The 5,927-nt window shown below is 43.6% G+C and overlaps 1 protein-coding gene across 5 annotated transcripts in view; it reads right to left on the bottom strand.

Moving 5' to 3' along the window:
• CDC42BPA (CDC42 binding protein kinase alpha) overlaps positions 1–5,927 on the bottom strand; it is a 333,906-nt gene that overhangs the window by 94,814 nt on the left and 233,165 nt on the right. The gene's annotated exons all lie outside the window — the stretch shown is intronic.

A 5,927-nucleotide genomic window follows, 5' to 3' on the forward strand; every position in this document is an offset into this window, starting at 1 on the left:
GGCCATTGGTCCTGTTTTATACTGGACCAGCCTGTTTTTAAACCCTCTGCCTCCTGTCCATTTCTGAATGAAAACCAGATAGCAAAAAGTCCCATTTTTCAGTTCATTGGTAGAAATACATGGTAGTCATTTCTCCTCGTGATTCTATTGGCTGTGCCTAGAGGTGGGCAGTGCAGTCAGGAGGAAAGGGTTTTGAGCCAGCCAGGGAGGGAGGAAGGGAGGATTGGCCTCTCCCTTGCTGCTGACTGGCCAAGGGGCCTGGTGGCCCCACCCCACCCTGATGATTGGCCGAGGTGTCTGTAGCCCCACCCCTCACCACTGATAAGTGAAGGGGGCCCACCCCTTACCAAGGGATTGTCCTGTGTTCTGGGGATGCCTCAGTGGCCACCCTAACTGAGGAGATTCCCAGCCAAGGGAGCTTGCTTCTTATTGGTACAGGGGAAGCCTTAGATTGGGTTCCTCTGCACCAGCAGTAAGGCATGACAGGATCTAATGCATGATCCCACGATCATGCCTCCTGCCATGTATGTGTGACATGGCAGGAAATGCAACCGTGTAGCTAGCGCAGTAGATTCCATTGCACCTGTAGCAGCACATGTTGACGGGCCCAAAGGTCATTTCAGACTACCAGTGAGCGCTAAATCATTGTCTAGTTTTATTCATGTATTACGACTGCTTTGTTTCTCTTTAATGGGATAGAACATGCTAGAATATGGCATACCAAATGATAATATATTGTTGTTTTATTATGTGACATACTATGGCAAAGATTGCCTCATACTATAATGTACTGCAGCACGTCACATGCCCTTGGATAGTTCACACTGTGGTGAAACATATTAATAGATATGTCCCAAATGACACTGTCTCCAGTGAGTTACAGTGGTTAGGATTTATTTCATGAAAAGAGCCACCAAATAGGGTGGGTTACCCAAGAGCTGACAGGTGTTCTCCTCTGGATATAAATCAAATTAATTTCAGATAGCTGAATTTATTTCTAGTATTAGCACTATTTGTATTTATGGGATTTACTTTAATAATTGCTATAACTGAGGAAAAATACGTATTTCTACAAGCATTTTCTTATGATCTAATCATTTAGTAAGCAAAAATAATTTTTAAAGCACACTGAAATTACGTTGTATAAATGTCCAAATATTACAACTGAATAATCAGAACTGCACAAAGAATAATATGCCACCGAAAAGCTCAAAGGGCAAGGAAAATGCATCATAAATCGAAATCCAATTCTTGATACTCCCTTCCTTAAAGCCATATACAGAGATATATAAGTAAGTTGAAATTAAATCCTGGCTCTGTGAATCAATGCAAGTTTTGCAAGATTTCACATCATAGCCATTTATTTACACAGCACTACATAGGTACTCACAGTAAAAACACATTTCAGGTCCTTACATTTCAGAAATACAACTCCAAGGCTAAGTACAGAGGTTCAAAAAGCCTGAGGAGGAATTGATTCAATCTTTGCAGGTTTTTCTCAGTTGGGTAGATTGGACTGATAATGAACTGAACTGATGTTCAATATACCAGTGACCAAAGTAGGCAGAAGCCTGCACTGGCCCAGGCCAGGAGACTGGCGTTGCTCACATGTCTCCCATCAGGTTGGATATTGCCAAAGGCTGCTGAACCTAGCAGATTGGCAGCCCACACCTGATTGGCAGCTGGACAGATTTCTTCACCCCCTGCTGTCAGCTGCATGGAGGGGCAGAGCCAGCAGACAATCTTCCCCCGGCCCCCTCCCCCCCAAGCCACTTGCCTCTTTGAGAGGTAGGGTGAAGAGGCGGGGATGGGGGTGAACCCCCCAGCCCAGCACCAGCCCTCCCACTGCAAGATTCTGCATGGTGCAGGGGGGAAGCCTGCATGGGGGGGATTTTCCAACCCACTTCTCAGAGCAAGCATAGTAAAACATGCATGCACACACACATGCATATAAAGGGCACAGATTTTTGTGGGTGACATTTTTTTTTGGGTGAGAGCCATGCAGTTATCACCCACAAAAATCCTTGCCTCTTGCCTATTTCCTAGACCATCACATATACAACATCACTCCAAAACTATACACATATGAGAGCTGAAAGTTTTGGAATGCAGGGATTGTAAAGGTAGAAGAATAATGATTAACTTTTACCTATATAAACATTCACTACTGCATTAATTTGCTGGCCCATTTTAAAACTTTAAAAGAATGCACTTCCAACTACAGATATAGCTCAGTGCCAGAAAATATTAACTGCCTGTCTCACATGTTCTCCTCTGAAGTCAGCAGCAAAAGAAAGCGTATATGCAACTACACTGAGCCAAGATAAATCTCTCTTCCATGCGTGAACTACTTTGTTCCATAGCTCTATTTTCTTCTTCGATTGCTATCCTTTACATATTTGGCAATATTAAGGATTCCTCAAAGTTTTCTCCTATGTAACTTAGAGAGCAAAAATTATAACTTTGACCTCAAAATTGAAAGCATATGGTGAGTTGTCATTTCCTGGAAGACTGGATAGACAAAAATGTCCTGATTTAAAAAAAAAAAAAAAAAAAAAAAAAGATCCCAGTGGGGAAAGTCCTGAGGCTGACACATTTCTGCATTCATTTTCACTATCTTCTTCAACGGGTGTTTACCATCACACCACCAGTTAGGCAATAATGTAGTTCTAAGGCTTGAACTAAAACCTGGTAGCTATATTTTAATAACAAACAATAATTCTCCATTTGGTCATTCCCCTGTCATCCCACTAATATATTTGTTCCTTCATGAAAATATATATTATGGGATGCTATTCATGTGGTTTAATTTATTAGTTATAAAGATGAACCCACACCAGAACTCACTTGGCTCTTGTTGTTTGGGTGGTGCAGGCTGGGGCCAACCTAGAAGTTTGGATCTCATTCCTGGTTTGAACTCCCCCAAAGTTTAGAAATGTTGATAGGAGTATTTGGTTTCTACTCATCTCTTGTCAATGGCCAAGTTTTAAAATTTATGTTGTAAAAAGCATGAAAATATCTTAAATACAGCATTCCTTCCCTATAACAAACTTTTCAGTGGGTTGGATCAGATGATTCAAATCACACTGAACAACTCAGAACCTTCCATATAAGGGCTGCAACTTAACCAAGTGAACCAGGAAAAGCATTCAAGTACGTATTGTAAGGGTAAACCGTTCACTGGCTGCAGACATTTAAGTGACTATGTATAACTCTTCTCTATTTCTACTATGATCAGACTACTCACAATAATTTTGACAGCATTTGCATTTTTAAAAATATTTTTTAACTCTTTGCCTTTAGTAGTTTAATATTTTTCAGTGCCAGCCAAGCTAAAGACCTGGTTTGTATGTCTGCACATACAAACTCACACATACATACTGCGTTTATCCAAATACAAGATGACTCTATATTTTAGACAACCCCCTAATAATTAGATTCTAGACATGGAACATGTATAAATTTGTTAGCATTTTCCATGTTCATAATCCATTTTTGGAGTGTTATCTTAAATGCATTCCCGCAGTGGGGAAAGTAATGACAGGGTAAAAGGTGGTGGTAGTGGGGCAAGGGGCTCAAATGACCTGGCCATTGCCCCTTCCTGCCTGTCCCCCCCAACCACTTGCCCTGACGGTGTCTGCATGCCCCTTCCCCACCAACCATGGTGCCTGCACACCTTGCCACTTGCCCTTCCATTTCCCCCCCAACCTGTCCTTACCAGCACCTATCCCCCTGGCCACTGTGGGCTGGGGCTAGGGCTGTGCTGGGCTCTTCCCGGCATGGGGGCTGTGTTCAGGGCTGCGGGGATGCATTTTCAGGGTGCTCCTGGCTGTGTGGGAGCTGTGCTTGGTGCAGGCAGCAGCAGTGCTAGGAGGGGGCTAAAGGGGGGGGCTACGGCAAAATTTGGGGTGGCTGCAGCTCCCCCAACCCATAGCCCCTTTCCCAGCACTGCCACCACCTGCCCCAAGCATAGCAATGGCCCAACCACACCCCCCCACATGCTGGGAAAAGCCTGGTGCAGCCCTGGCCTCAGCCTGCAGCTGCAGCACACCCTGCCCCTGCTGCGCAGATTCGGGGGGCACATGCTCCCCCACGCCCTCCTGGGGTGCGTGCAGCGGCAAGAGCCACTCCCTCACCCTGCACCCTCCGAACAAGCCACAGCTCTGTTCTGCATGCCCCTGCCCCACTCCCTCCCTCACTACGGGGGCCTTGATCTGGCCCCCCATGCCACTACCCTCCCCCCTCCCTATCTACCACAACAGACTTACCAGCTGCATGCAGCTGTATTGGAAATCAGATCAGGATCAGCTGATATGCCTCCTTAAAAACTGACTATTGGTATCGACCCCCAAAATCTCTATCAGTGCACCTCTAACAAGGAGCTTCCCCCCCCATGTTGAATGGAGGAAAAACACTTTGTCTTAGATTCAAGTAAATATGGTAGTGATTTAAATGATGTGCATAGTACAATGGGACTCAAAGCTGCTAATGGACAAGTATGATACTAAAGGAAACTTCTCACACTTAACGGCTATTTCTCTTCATTAAAGCCTATCCAAAGAGATTAACAAAGAGATTATGTTGGGAAATGATTCTTCCCTCTTTTACTTTCTTATTACCATTAGATGAGAAAAACTTCTGCAAGAATCAAGTGCATCAGGGATTTTTTTTTAAAGAAAAATGTAATTTGAAGATTAAAGCCTGGCTTCTGGTTCACATCTGAACATGGCAGAGGTTGGTGTTCAAATGTGGGCCACCATGTAACTGTTTTGCCTTCTTCTGTTCCTGCTGTTTTATGAAGGCCTGGTCCTTCCAAAGAGAGTTGTAAGTTATACTGGTCTGCTATGGGCCCAAGGGACTAAGGAATGATGCAGGACAGAAGTATTCTTGTTATGTCCTCTTTCCCCCTGCTAGCCTATATGCGGTGGGCAAAGGTGTCCTGAAAATCTTTATGCTGTCTTTATGGCAGTGTGAAGACCACACTGACACTGAAGTGATCCTCTCTGGGCCAGTTAACACATGTTCATACACAAATAACATGGTGCAAAATGTTTGCATTATGCCAGAGAATCTGACTAATACAACACAACTTCATGTCTAAAGCACAGGGTTATTTGAGCTCATAAGCAATTCACATTTACATCTGTGTGCAGCAGACTGCAGCTCATAAGCAACTGGTCCCTCCCCAGGGTGTAATGGCAAAGTCCAAATGAACAAACAAAGAAGTCTTGAAATAATGCTCAAACACGATGTCCCTTCTTTGAAGTTTTTCCTCCTCAGGCATCCCTACCGAGGTTCCAGACACTTCCAGGAGATCTGACAGTTACAGTCAAACAAATGAAGTCTTGTAACAGTGTTCAAATGCAAACAAAAACAGCTCCTCCCTAATGTCCTTTCCTCTGAGACATTTGGGTTGGGCTTCTGACTCTTCCCTTGAGCAGAGTCTGCATGCATGCATGCATATATGCATGTGTGTGCTGAAGTTTCTTTTTCTTAGGATTCATTCTGGTAGTCTTAAAAGATGAATCTTTGCCTCAAATTTTCCACAACTCTAGTCCTAAGCCCTTCATAGGGCTGGCAGATTGGATTCTTCTCAATCAGCATCTGTCACCTCTGGTCTTTCTCTAAGTGGCTGTCTCTTTTGTTCCATAGGTCTCTTCTCTGCAGTACGTGCCCACCCCCTCCCTATTGGAACAGAGTTACATTTTCCCAGATATTTGACTCTTAAGTCTTAAAAGGATAGTACCCTCCAGGATTCTAAAATTTCCCCTCTAATTAAAAGCCTTGATTACTTAAATACTAGCAGAGATTATGTAAGAAAGAGTATGTCTTCATAATTTAAAATACAGAGGTACTGGATACTTTCTTATTATATTGACCTTTCACAGAACTTTCTAATGATGAAAGTGGTTTCATAGTTTCATAGT

Source organism: Crocodylus porosus, unplaced genomic scaffold (assembly GCF_001723895.1).
Source record: "Crocodylus porosus isolate Cpor-Errol unplaced genomic scaffold, CroPor_comp1, whole genome shotgun sequence".
In the NCBI taxonomy this organism is placed as follows: Eukaryota; Metazoa; Chordata; order Crocodylia; family Crocodylidae; genus Crocodylus; species Crocodylus porosus.